Below are 15,208 nucleotides of genomic sequence, written 5' to 3' on the forward strand. Positions count from 1 at the left end.
AAATCCTGCAGAAAACATGATTGCAGCACATATGAGCAGACAACCAAGTTCTGAATATATGTGTGTGTCTGACGTTATATCAAAAATGTGGTGGGATTTAGGTTTTAAATTTAGATTGGGTTTCCCTGCATCTGGAGCTACAGAGCAGTATGAAGAATATCATGATGGATTAACAGATGTCAGTCTGCACCTTGCTACATTTGTTCCAGCTATGCTCAGATATTTGTGTGTGCAGCATTTTTTTCTCCCCTTCTCAGTTCTCACAAGGTTCGATACTACTAGCAAATCAATACAGGTATTGATGGGCGTCAGATAAAACCATTATGGCAACCAGCTGTAATTTTTCAGCTGAATTGATTTCATTTTAAATGATCCATGTACATCCAGTGGAGCACACCACCACTGTGAGTGTGTTTTACCTTGACTTCATGCGAGAGAGACGTTATTCATCACTAGGAGAATGTCCCTTCTTCACACCCCAATAAAAAGCAGAGTAATGAAGCTTCTGTGGGTGCTGTCACCCCAACACTGCTTTATAAAGGATGACACAATTATATTTTACCAGCTCACCAAAAAATGCTGACAGGCCCTGGTTCAATAAAATGCAATCTGTGGTGAGAGAAGCATGCTGGTTTCTTTGCTCTGGAGTCATAGCTCATGAACTACAGGGTATCGTTGCCTTGGGATGCTCCTTGAAGAACGTTTTCTCCTGACAATTAAGCCAGAAAAAAAAGTGGGTGTGTTGATATTAGGAATAAAGAGTGATATATCAGTCCTGTTTTAGAGGAGTTCAGTTCTGTCATGCTCTCTCGTGCTCAGTGCGACAAATTCTCGTCTTCTTGCTGGGAAATTCACAGGTCTATTCACAGGCAAATTTGAACTCCACATTTTACCCTCTCAGAAAATGCATAAACAGGCATGACATTTGCCTCTGAGCAAACAGAGGCTAATGCTGCATTACCGTCAATCAGTCAACTTGGTAAATGTTTGTCTAAAGTATGATGGATGATGTGTTGACAACATTAAAAGGCGACCGCTTCCTAAACCTGAAATCTTGCATATTCAGAGACAGCCGGCGTGATGCTCCAGACAGCCGACCGCCAACGCCCTGCTGCTTGACGCTTACCAGCGGCAGGATACGGCTGCTTCTTAGCGGACGGCATGTTTTTTTCCTTGGAGAGAGACACATCTGGCCTTGGATAATCTCTCCTTAGTCTTCTGCTGTGTAATACATGCAAAGCTCTGCTCCATGTAATTCCCCAGCTGCTCTTTTTTCTTTTCCTTTGACAAGGGTAAAAAGACCAGTAATATGAAGTACTGTATATGCCATGTTTTTTTTTTTTTGACCTACTCTTGCTGTTGGCAGTGTCAGTCGTTCGTCCACGCAAACGTTACTTATACAGTATATAAACATGAAACAGAACAAGAACTAAAAAAGTACAAGTGGGGCACAGGTTTACGTTTGTGCCGATATTTTCTTATTCCATTTTCTGATGCTTAAAAAGCCAAATCAAAAACAAATGTGACCAAAATACAATAGTCACTGGGAAAGTAATGGCAGCTCAGAATGAGGTGCTATTGTATAGTTATTCATTAGCATTCTTGATAGCATGCAAGTAATACATAAAATGTCATAATCATGCTTTGTGAAAGGAAATCAGGACAAAATTGAGATTGAACATCATGCAATATTAATGGTAATGAAATGTGCGGTGCGTAGCCAGATGCCTCAAGCCTTAGCAATATAATATGTACTAGCAGTGTCTCACTTGTTTATTTATTAACAGAGGAATTGTCTGCTTCACTTGCTATCACTGAGGCTTGACAGCTACAGAGTCCAGGTGATGCATGAGCCAATATGTGGACTGGAGAGGGCTCAACGTCGCACATCAATATGAAAATCAGTTTCTGGCAGAAATAGCTCAGGGCAGTACATCCAGCCTCAAAAAGTGACTAATCTTAGGGTCATAAACCCTGCACAAGACGCCCAGGGTCTTTTTAGAGGGACAGAATTCAGAAATGCCATCATTTTCCATTCCACAAGCCAAGGACCTCGCTCCTTGTATTAGCAGATTTCTTTTAATAGTGTGTGAAATAGCAGGGTTGCCAGAACTAAGCAAGAGCAAATAAAAGAGAGAGTGAGGGGGATTGCGAAAGGTGACCTTAGTCTCTGGAGCGGCAGATTAAAAACTTCAAATGCTCTGCCAGAGGCTCTCCTAAAGAAACAAAAAGACTACAGGCACGATGTTACAGTAGATGGAGGTGGCTGCCAAATATCATCTTCTTACAGAGAGTGATTATGAATTTCACGAGGCTATGGTGGTCCCATTGGTGAGAATATTAGTTCACACATTGTTTTCCAGATCTGCATATATTTCTATTTATTTTTATTTTTTTTTCTTTTCCTGACTTTCAGAACTTCATGGCAGTGGTCGAGTTCTGAAACGGACCACATTGTGCAGATTATATTATATAAAAATTTACCATTTTTATATAAAATATTTCTATGATGTGCTCAATGTGACTTAGATGGGGAACCAACTAAATTAAAGATAGTGGTTTAAACAGTAAAACACAGTGGTTATGTATTTATGTTAGGCAACAAAACTGACCCAGATATATCTGTTTTATTGCTTTATACAAAAGTGTTGCATTGCAACATATAGAAAATATAAAATATCTGCAAGTCACCAAATGCTCATTATCACAGAATCGACTCTGTAAATATCTTTTATTTGATGAGCACATATAACTCCCACAAAATGAAACCTTTTAACAGGACTGTTGGTCTGTGTTGGGATAAAATAATAACATTGGAAAAGTACTGTTCACACTGTTTTCAAGCAGAGGTTGCTGCGTACTGGTGGTTTAGCAACAGCATTGTAGCATTGTCTCCAGCATACCACCACTCATTTGAATAAGTGGACATTGCACATTATAGGTGATCCAGCAGCACTTCTCCAGTCCTCCCCAGTGGCTTGATAATAACTCAGCTCACTTAATTACAGACTCAGCTTCCCAGAGAAATAAAAAAGAAATCAAGAAAATGATTTTACTCACGAGGAAAGTGAAACAATGGCTCTCCAAATCCTTGAATGGATTTCTATCTCAAAGCTCATGGTGGAGACAGTTTGAACTGTAGCATCGCCGGGTGCTTTAATTACTGTTCAATGACTTTACTCTGAGTCCTTGGCCTAGTTTAGATTCCTTATCAAAAAACAGCCATGCGCTGAGAAAAGATTACTTTTTAAACTTTGGGAAGAGGGGAGGGCAGACAGCAGAAAACAAGCTAATGCTATTGCACAAATACATGGAAGGGGACACAGCCCAGAGCCATTTGGAAAGCAATAGCCCATTCCAAGATGTGGCATCGGGTTGGCATCCACACAGCTCTTAAATTCCTTTTCTCGAGCCAGATGGCTATGGAATTACACATTTTTCAAGCTAAAGCATGAACCTCTCTAGGCTTGGGGAAATCTTCTTGGGATGGCCATGTTGGATTTATTTGCAGAGGAGACAGTCTCTTGCCCCGGGGGCCACATTTGATGGTAAATATGAAGTTTGACACTGAATGTCCTGAGTCCACTTGGTTATACTCTCAGAGATAAGTCGAATCCACAAACTTTCACAGAATGCTGAAAATGGAGTCTGGTGATTTGGACAAATAAACGCTGTCTCTCGGGTTAGTTTGAAATACACTTCAGCCTATGTATGGATATATAAATATGTAAAGGTCCATAAATGCTTGAAATAAATGCTTGGATATTTTGGGAAATGTATTTTTTTGCTAACTTACTTTTTTTTTTGCTTAGCACAAAGACTGGAAACACAGGGAATTCAGTGTTTTACTGGGGGTTACAGGCTGGACTGTTTCTTGGCAACCAGAGGCTCCAGGTAATTACTGCTCTCAAAGAAATAGTCTTGCACATTGCCCCCTGTAAAATGGGAAACTTCCGCTTTTACACTTTGATTTTTGTATGAATTAAACAAAGGAGATGAATGACATATTATGTAATAATAACATGTTATTTAGCGAGTTTTAGAGGTGCTGGTAGGCAGATGCTGGCACTGTTGGACTGAGCCTGACTAGTTTTTTCTCCCTGTCTTTGTGTCTTTTTTCAGTACACATTTCACATTCCATTGCTAACAACATCATTTTTCTATGATAAGTGTTTGGAGTTGACAAGTGTTGAGTGGAGAACTGTTTTCCCTCTCAGAGCTTTGAAGCACCTGTTTAGAATGATCAAATGTGTGAAACTACTCTGATTGGAGTGGATAGAGAGAAACACTGACATAGTGTTGATTGCTATACCCCCGGCTAAATAACACAGACAGTCCAGATTTGTGATGTCTAGGTCCCTCTATATATGTGCTGGATCAATATATTGTTTTTATTTTGCAGGAAAACCAAGATGGCATTTTGGAGTGTACACAATATACACAGGCCCCTGACCTACAGTAGCTGACGCTGATGATACAGTTGAAGAGCTTGTGTTTTTTTTTTTTTTTTTACTTGAAAAGAGAGGACATTTCTTATTTTGTAAACACCCAGGAATAAAAGTCTGTCAGGTGCTTTCCACTCTGTGAATGCAACATAAAGCAATGCACTTAAAGGTTAATTAGAAAAATTATCTGTTGGGCTGAAAATAAATGGTACCACGGAGTCCCCCTGCTGGCAGACGAGTTAATCTATGGCAGGTCTCCTCACTGGTCCACCTGCGATCCGTCTCCGTCACTCTGCTGACAGTCCCTGCGGACCGCTGAGAGGATATGCTCCATCGCACCGCTGTGACTAGCCTGCTAATGAATATAGAGGAGCCCAGGACGTCCAGACGCCCACAGAATGGCTGGGAAGACTCCTCTGGCTGCTCAGATCATTCTCTGGCCGGATGTCGGCTCAAATGAAGCGGAACATGGCTACTAGACTGAGAGTGCAGAGAGGAATGCCTCTCAGCCTGGATAGTGATTGCTCTGATGTTTGAGATTTATTCAATGAGCCCCAGTAGATCCCTAAGGGTGAGAGAATAGGTTGCAGTTTATGGGAGATCTGATAGACGTGGTTTAATCCATATGAAGATTATGCTGTAAGAAAGGTAATATAGAGAATGGATGAAAAAAACAGCTTTCAGTGGTGCCATGCTCATGGCTGACTTTACTGTTAATACAAATGCACATGTTTTTATGGCACATTAAAAGTCTATATTGAAACTGGAAGTTGGAAAGGATAGTAAGATAGAAGACAGCTCCTGATTTCACAAAGCGATGCAGGTAGCATTTTAACGTTGTCTCGGGCAATTGAATCAGCCCTGCTGGATGCCTTCAGTAAAGCTTGCATGCAGAAACATAAGCGTGTGATGATGAAAAGGGACTGTTTTGTCAAACAGCTCCATGGAAGACATGCATTTTTCAAGAGTACTCTGTCCTGAGTTTAGCCAAGACACAGCAATAGTATTGAGAGCTGAGGATGTCAAACAGCAGTGAGTTCATGTGTACAAATTGCAATGAAGCTGTTCGATGACTTGCACTTGATTCGAAGGCACACGTGTTTTGGTCAGGGTGCTACTGAATGTCACAGCTTTAATTTATTGTCCCTGCTGACATTCAGAGCAGGCCATTTTATTCTTCATTTCATTAGCAAACTAAGTAAAACCAGAATTCAAATATGACCTGACCTACTGTACCACCGACACAGGAAGAGCACGGAAAGGGAAGGGTGCAGGAAGCTTATAACTCAACACATCGTAATTTAGTTGTCTAATACTTCACATCCTCCTCTTAAGGGTCTTTGTTATTTTAAAGAGGCACTTCAGAAGTTCATTCGGTGCATTGTGGACTGGGCGGGAGTCGCCCTCGCGACCTGGGCCTGGACCCAGATAAGTGGCAGATGATGACATGACACTTAAGAAGTTCATTTCACCAATTGCACTGTTATTTTACATTTAAATATTATAGCAGAAAGAACTTGTGATACAAATGCAAACCAAAGCTGAATAATGGTGTGAGGAAGCCCGGCCAGAGGATAGCAGAAGGTGATAGTAGGCAGACCAGCAAGCAGTGACTTACTCAGGACAACCTAAAACGCACATGAAACAAAAATGTAAAGGAAAAAAAAAACAAAAAAAAACTGAATTGCAAGCTTGCCTCAGCTAATGATTACTCAGGTCAAACAGTAAGGTGTGATCACAAGCACACAGTTGCACAAACATCCCTCCCCTGGCTGATGAAGTGCACTTCCCTTAATAGGCCCTTCGGTCTACTGAACAATCAAATGACAACACCAGTAAACAATATCAGAACCAGCAAGCCTTTAATACTCCTCGCATTTTTTGCGAAGAAAACAATAGTGATGACAAACAAATACTAAACATTAAACCAAAGACCCAACCCCCTACAGTTGGCACAACCAGTGATATCACTAAGGAGGAGATGCATGAAAAAGGAAGTGTTATCATTTGCAAAATGAGAGATTAATGACGGAATTTTGGTTTAGACAAACTGATGACAAGTATGGTTAGAAACACAAAAACGTGTAAATTGGTGCAAATGGTGTGGTCCCACTTTGCCACAAGTGTCAGACTTTTCCCTCTCAGTGTTGTTGTTGCACAGTTTTCTTTAGTAAGCAAAGACTTGATGTAGACTTTATGTATGCACAATGTAGTCTCATGAAGTCATTTAGAGTCGTGACCCTGGAGAACTGTAAATATATATATATATGTTAGAACAGGCTGTATACAGTCAACCTCAACATCTAATGTTAGATACGTTGATTTAATAATCAAAACTGCTGTAGTTGGCACGGACACTCAGTGAACTGATTGACAGCCGACCACAGGGAGCTGCTTGCTGCAGGTGCTACAGGTACAGTGCTGCCCATCACAGCATGGGACACACACCTGCACAAATACGCACACTTGTGGACAATTTTTTGCTTTTTTTTTTTTTTTTTAAATATGAGACCACAAGCAGTCCGTGTCATGGATGTGACACAGATTTGCATGATTACATACATATATTGTGCAGGTTGTCAGTGAGAAACTCTTCACCTTACGTAATGTATTCTGAAATAGCTCTCGAGGATATTTATACAGACTGTTTTCTATTCTAATTCTTAACTTTCTAGCGCTGTGCTGTGTTTAAATGCTGTGTAATATATTCATTTTCAGTGAAACGCTAATATATTCTTATAGAAGCACTGAATATTAAGAAATGTTGTTCATTTGTAGGTGGTGAAAGTTAAATATACACATACACAAAATACTAGTTCAAACTAGTAACCAGTAACATTGTTGAGTGTGTGAATTGTTTTGTGTGCTGGTTGTTTACATAGTAGACTCGAGCATAGTAGACTGATCAGTGTGGGTTAGAGATACATTTGTACATTTAACCAACTTCTCACTGGTGGATACTACACACCCAACAACACGTGTAGCGTTTACAATTATACCACAAATATTGAAAAGCTAAAATTGTGTTAATCAATTCCTCTACAGCAGATACAATCATTTTTGCTCCCTAATGAATGTGCATCTATAGAGAAAATAAACACTTCAAGAAAAAAGAATTAAACCCCAAAGCAACATAATCACATTTCCATCAGCGGCTGCTACTAAAGTGAGTCAGATTAGGTTGAATGCCAGTTAGCAGCATTTGTCAGCTAGAAGCAAACAGCACTTTGATATGTGAGCTTTTAAAACAACATATAACTTCTGAAAGAACTCCAAAAAAACCAGATCATCTGTGCTTAAACTGCTGCAACATCAGTCAGAAGCACTGCACATTTATGTAACATGTAAAGGGAAAATCAACAAATGCCAAACACAGACAAACCGCACAGTGAAAAGTGAACAGTTACAGTTTCTGTTGAGGGATGCAACAGAGGATTTACTAACTGGTCATGATATAACATTATACACAGAGTAATGGCAACAACAGCATTGCAACAAAAATGTCAGGGCAAGAAACACTAGCTGATCGAACATGTTGTAAACAGACCAACTGTTCAGCCAGATTATTTAACTGACTTGTGAGAGTGAGTATGCCTGTGACTGTAATAATAGCTTGCACACTGAACTACAGTAAAATATAGTCAAAGTTGAATCAGGGCACCGGTCTGTAAACAGTGGACAGTTTAAGCAAAATTTTATCATTCGCCTTTATTTTTTCCTTTTCTTCTTCTCTTTCTTAGCAATATGGTTACCACAATCTGTTAACTTGAAGGGTAGTACGTTAATATTACTATTAAGTTGAACGCCCAAAACTATGAAACTGAGGGCAAAGTGGAATAAACCAGAAATGTTCTTTACGTTGTTTCATTAGAAAGTTTTTGTTGCGCTCTCTTTGAAAGCAAGAATCAGATGTTTTTCTTCAAACAAGAACAAAATAATTAGAGTAGTGTAGTAAGTGAGCTGTATATAGTCCAATTTCCTAAATCACAAATTTAAGGGGCCCTTAAAGGGCTTTACAATCTGTACAGCATACAACACCATTTATCTTGTAATGCTTTTTAATCCTACAACCAGTTCCAAATAAAACAAACAAACAAAAAAAATCTATGTAAATACAGCTCCAAAAGTAATGTTGAGACAGCGGTTCCATACAGTTTTCAAAGCTGTTTTTGCCGTCTCCTCAGTCAGACACCTACAAGCTATAGCAGCAATTCTCACACAAACTTGTGGCAGTGTGTACACTAAGTACATGTGTTTTATCAGCGGGGCTGAAGCAGCAAACTGTCCCCAGAAGACCATAATCATTGCCCTATGAATGATGACAACCACTTCATTTAGTTCTACATTGACTATGATAGGGCTCATTCACTGCGATTCTCAAACGACATTATATTATGAGGAACACGGGCATGTCTTGGGTGTGACAGCACGGGGGTGTGAAATCATGTCCCCTTTCATCAAAAGAGTTATGATCAGTCAAGTTGGGCTCATAACAAATAGCAGGCTTTGCGCTTTTATCAGCAATGCCGTGACCCTCAACGCTGTGACCTCATCATTAATATGGGAAGGCCGGATGATAGATCAAAGCATGGTTCAGTGGAGCATCCCTGGGCCAGAGCTGGCCTTGAATCGTTCATCACACCATCCCTGTGGGGACTTTACGAGGGTCCAGGGAGAAAGGACGCTCTTGAGGCTGTCACATTTGTTTTACCGCTTTTGATAATGGCTCCCTTTAAAAAGATGATACACGCAGGAATTTCTCATTAACACATGGCTGTGATTTTAGCTGTGATGACATCCTCTAATGTTAATAAAACTGGACTGTCACAGATTGGTTTCAACAATGTGTTTCATGCTTTTGTTGGCACAATTTGGTTCAGGCTTGAGCCTGTTATACTGTATAAAAGTAAACTGGGAAGTCACATCAGAAAAACTGAAAAGAAGCTAATAGTTGGCCTAAACAGGTAACTGGTTTTTGAGACCATAACTTTAGTGGTTGTTGTTAATCTCACTAAGACTGCTCAGCAGCTTGTTCTGTGAGTGAAGCCATGATGTTATATTTGCAGAGCTGATGTTAAAGATGGTTATTTTGTTTGTTTGTTTGTTGTTATGGTTACATCAAAAATAACTATGCAATAAGCCCAAGAAAAAGAAGGGAAATGCCACCAGCTGACTCCAAAATATGTCTTTTTAAAAACTGCTGTTCATGTGACTTGGCAGCTTGAAAGCAAACATTGCATATCTGAGTGTGTTTGTCCAAATGTTGGGGATGAGGCAGTGCATCTGTTATGCTCAGATGCAAAAAATAATTTTAGTGTCATAGTTATACCTAAATCTGTGTCATGTGATAATACCACTAAGAGTCTGGAAGTAAAAACAGATGGAGCGATAAATCTGGTAAAGTCAAAAGACATTTGTGTGTATTAAGATGATCTTACAAAGTTCTCTAAAAAACATTCTGCCTGTTTTTAGTAGTGGGAAACCAGCAAATGGGAAACAGTTGTGCAGGCAGGTGTCAGGTCACGAGAGTGGTTAGGTCATGTGCTGAAGCAGGAAAGTCGCCAGGGAGACCGGCCCTCTGTTCATGTGGTGCCACATCAAGACCCATCCCAGTTCAATTAGGGACTGGGACTGGATAATCAAACCCTTTAATACTATTAATATAATCACATAATAAAACTCAACTGCAGAGTGAGCAAGCGTCTCTGACAAATGTTTCCTGCTAATGGGGAAGAGAGGAAGTGCTGGGTAGTTTGGGGAAGAATTTGAGTTTCATTTGTAATTGATTGACCTGATTTTAAACTCAGTTCAGTTTTAGTTTTGCACAGGTTTAGTTTCAGTTGGTAGAGACCATTTCTCTGAGTTGTGAATACAGATAATCATTGTAAATGAAATGTTTGAAGCTGGGATTAACAATGAGTCGTTCATGCTACCTGCACCTTCATGTGGAACCAGGAGCTAAATTTCATTATACTGTATCAGTTCAAAATAGTTTCCAAAGTTGGATCAGTCCACCTCAGTTTCACTGATATAGAAAAGGTTATACTTAGCCTAAGGGACAACTTGATTTAACAATTACTGAACAGATTTACTGTTAGATTTCTACACTGAAAACCATATTACAGAACTGAAGAAAAGCATTTCCCTGTTTTTCTTTAATATATAGTATTTCAACCTGGAGCAGGGAGATGTAATGGATCGATAGTATCAATATTATGATATGATACAAGATTGCCGGGGATAACTTTGAGTCAGACTGTAGTTTAAAATGCTGCCTTTTTCTTTGCCTTAAAGACTTCATGATTGTTGCGTGACAAAGTTTCTGATCACATTCAGCTTTTACAGCTGAAGTGAAAATGAACTGTGAGTGCATCTAGCTGCTTGACTTCACATCACTCACATTTAGACTGAATACCGTTTAAGAGCAGCAATAACCATACCACAAATTTTGTGACATCATTAACATTGAGTCAAAAATATTAATTTTCTCAGTATCACACATTTCAGTTTTAGTCTTCTCTGCATCTACAGGTGACTAACTGCAGGGTTGACTGCAGCAACAGTAGCTTCCCTCACAGCCTTCAGATTTTAGATGAGACCATCTTGTCATGACTAGACCCTAAGGGATCTGTTTTCTGAGCCCTTGTTTTGTTTGGAACCCTTTTGTGGACTCTTGTTTAGTTTGTTAAGTTTTGTTCATAGTTCCTGTTTTATTTTGAAATCATGCTACTTGTGTATCTTGTCTTGTTCTACTTCCTGTCTTTGTCTTGTTTCCCTCCATTTGTGATTGTCTGCCCCGCCCTAATTGGTTTCACCTGTTGCCCATTGCCTGGTGTATTTAAGTCTCGTTGTTTCCTTGTGTTCTTGTTTGTTCGTCTGTTTCCATGTCTGTGTCCATGCTCGAGTCTGCACTATGCCAAGTCCCTGTGTTTATTCATGTTCCTGTGTCTTGAGTATTTTTCTCCCTTGTGGATGATTTTTGGTTAATTAAAAGACTTTTAGGTCTCCCATTCTGCCTGTCTTGAGGGTTTTTGCGTTTGGGTCCAAGTCCTTGCCCCCCACCGTGACACATCTGAGGTAGGTTTTTTTAACTCATTATGACAATGGCAACTGAAGACTTTATCTAAGATCAACTAGATAACCATTGCTAAAGAAAGATTCCATGCAAACCGTTGTTTACACTGTTTAACCACTTATATGTCCTTTAAAATGTATTACTGTTTTATGTCTTACAAATGGATCTCTGCATCTATTTATTGCATGACTGCTATGAATATGTTTGTGCACTATAGTACTTTAAAATACAACAGGTTTATCTGTACATAGATTGTGAGTGCGACTTGAAGCTTGTGCACGCCCATGGTACTGTAAACTTACAGCCTTGACGGAAGTGTCTTTCAGCTTTGCTATATTTGTTAGGATGGCTCAGTAACATCTATAAAACAGAAAGGTGGAGGAATGTTGCAGCATTACTAAAAAGAAATGAGACAAGGCTAGCAGTTAGATGACCAAACAGGTTTTAAACAATACCACTTGATAACTTTTACCTAATAGTTTAAGTATATATGTTATAGATAGATAGAGCTAAAATGCTCATGTAATCATTAGTTGTGTAATTTCATTAGCACTTGTTTGTTATACACAAATGAAGATGACAAGACTGTGAGCAAATTTTCTTGCTCACTGTATATGCTTTATGATTTTGTACATGTACTTGTGTGTCAAAGCTATTATACTCTCATTTTACAAAGTATGTCTAATCTCCCTTAGGGAGATGTATGCACATTGATGTTGCTTAAGCTTCTTTATTTTTCATTTTTTAAACTATCATGGACAAAGTCTTCATCAGTCACTACACATCTTTGATCTTTGACATAAAATTTTTACTGTAACAAAATGGGAAATCACTGAGCACAATTCTTTATTTAATTGATTAATTCTACTTTTGCCTTGTGAAATTTTCTACTTAGAGAAAATAATGTAGGGGACATGACAATTGAGTTTGAAACATTAAATCAAATAGTAAATTTGTGGGGAGTAGCAACACACTGCAAAGGATTTATCACGTTGTGTTTTTGTTTCCTGAGCTGTCGTTGGAGTTGTCACATTCTCTGTTTACCTTTAACCACCAACTACAGCTTCCACTGTGTGACTGTAGCACAATCAACTACACACAGCCAAGTGCTTTAAATAGACATGTAGGTATTTTTGAACCACATCAATTAGCATGATGACAACCACTTGATGAATTTACTCTATTTCATTTAATATGACTTTAACGCCCTCTTACATATAGGTTTCTTTGCATTTCGGATTCTGTGTCTGGCTCTTACAACATTTCGTTGAATTGTTCATCAATCACCTCTTCACTGAATCTTGTGTGTTGTAGACTTGTAATGAGGGACTGATGGGTAAGAAGGGTTAAGGAAGATAAACTACAGCTCATCCATGTTTACCCATCTGTCATACTTAACATAATATTCTTAATGCACAAAATGCAGATTTAGTTGTTATGAGTCAAGCTTTCTCTGAGATGAACTTTATTTGCTGCTGATCTAGAGTCACTTTTAGATTTAATTTTGCAAAGTGCAAATGAATCTACAGGACAGGGTCTCAGATATGAGAGTTTGGCTGCTCATAATTGTTGCTACCACACTAACGAGCTATTTTGCATAAAAAATAACTAAATTAAAATACCTTTCGGACCTTTCATGAGTCAAATATTTTCCCTAAAACTACTTTTGAAACCTATTATAAAAGTCACCCAACATTTCTTCTCATCGGCCTACATGACTTTATGTTTTGTTAAAGTCCAGCCAGCCATATCCCTCAGGCTGCTTTTCACCTCCGATAAGAGGGACAGTTTCTTTCAGCACAGACAGACATAGCTCAACTCCTACAGGTAGCAGCTGACATGACTATTAGTCTTTCTTCTGGTACTTGCAGGTGTCAGACTCGCCGGTGCTCACTTGTCAGAGCTGCTCTGTGTGCTGTCTGAGGTGATTCATCTTCTTGCCAGCATCATTAACTTCCTTGTGAAAGGACTGGCAGAAGGAGACTCAAAGCAGAGCTCCAAAGAGTTTATGTGCCTTGTCAGGAGCTACTTTCCCTCCTCTATAATCAGATTGAAACTTCTCTTTCTTCTATGTACTTTTTTTTTTCTGCTTTTAATTGTTGTTCTCAGGCTTCTCTATCTTAGGATGGAAGACAGTGTCCTGAAAAGCCTTCCCTGAGAGCTAGGAATGCAATATTTTGGTAATTGTTTAAAGTGTTTCATGAATGAATTAATCTCGTTGGCACACCATTCAATAATAGAACAAATATTGCAATTATGATAACAGAGCTAAGAAACCAACTAAAAATACAAAGCAAAACTGTGGTCATATTATTAATGCAGGCACATTTATCATCAGTAAAAACAAACAAACGGACAATGGCATAAACACCCTAGGCGCTATTCTATTTTGTTGCCCATTAAACTAATGGGTTTCTGCGTTTCACCATTAATTGCTTCATTTCTGCTGCAGATGTTTGTTTCTTCAACAGCATATATTCACTGATTGTTTGCTTTGTTTAGGCTTCTAAATGAAACCACTTAATTAGTGATTGAAACGTAAAGACCTGTCAAATTAACCCTTTTTTCCAGTACATTACATTTCCGCATTAAACCAAAATGAATTCTTACACTGGCAGAAGATATCAGTATATAGGTCACACTTGAAACAAATGATAAGTCTGGGCTTGATGAAGCTCTCAAAAAGAGAATGGTTTTCAAAGATGTCATCATGTGCTACTGTGCACAAGAGCAATGGCCTGCAGCAAAGAGGTAATATACAAAACGCATCTCCTGCTTTATTAAATGTAGCACAACACTCAGGAGTTTATGAGAATTACTGAACCCAGATCTAATTTATATTGTACTTGTGTTAAGGTTGCAAAATGGTCACATGCTTTGTTGGGTTTGTTGGGATTCTCTGCCTCTTCAGACCTCTATTAAACCTTTTTTTTTGAATTAACAGCAAATGAGATGTGTTAGATCTCTGAGATTGTTTTCCTCTGGGAGAAAATAAAAGGAAGCTCACCCCCTGACCTTTTTCTACAAAACGTACCTCTTTTTCAGGTGCTTGATAACAAGTTATTATCCAATATGGCAGCCTTTTCAGAGCTAGTGAAAAGTGGCAGAGGGTCTGTACCAGGGTGTTATTAAGCTGGCGTATGGACTCTTAAGGACTGCTATAGACTGTCCTTCAACCTCTGAGTGTTTTATTATGAAACCATACAGCTTCAGATTCAGTTTGGGTCTTGTCTTCTCAGGTTATTTTACAGAGGAAACCTTTCACTTCTTAAGCTTGCTGTCTGCGATGAGATATAGATTTGAATTCTATGAATGTATTACTGTCAGATATGATCATTTCATTTTTCCCATTTTTGCCTATGGTTTTATTTGTATCATTAGAATTTAATAATACTAGAAAGTACATGCATTTTTTTTTTTTTTTTTTTTTTTTTTTGATCTGATTCAATTGCTGACTGGTTGTTGCAGAATGAAATGCATTTGGTTTTAATGGAGCTGTCACCAGTAACAGCTGGAAGTTCATTCTATGCAGTACTATACAGGTAGTACATGCTACTATGTGTCGACTGCAGAGGATGACAGTGAAATTGTTGTTCCCCAAGCACTGCAGAGGTAGAACACTCCCAAGATGATTCTCGCTCCTTGTTCAATAATGCAGCTCATAGAGAATACACGCCCATTTGTTTAG

General features: G+C 38.9%; 1 long non-coding RNA gene across 1 annotated transcript; it reads left to right on the forward strand.

Annotated features, from left to right (window-relative positions):
* Positions 1 to 2,209: 2,209 nt before the first annotated feature.
* On the forward strand, positions 2,210 to 4,487 carry LOC121194684. The gene is made up of 3 exons (XR_005895404.1): positions 2,210 to 2,331; positions 3,813 to 3,894; positions 4,403 to 4,487. It is a non-coding gene; the product is annotated as an uncharacterized LOC121194684 (long non-coding RNA).
* The last annotated feature ends 10,721 nt before the right edge of the window (positions 4,488 to 15,208 follow it).

Source organism: Toxotes jaculatrix, chromosome 15 (assembly GCF_017976425.1).
Source record: "Toxotes jaculatrix isolate fToxJac2 chromosome 15, fToxJac2.pri, whole genome shotgun sequence".
Classification (NCBI taxonomy): Eukaryota; Metazoa; Chordata; class Actinopteri; family Toxotidae; genus Toxotes; species Toxotes jaculatrix.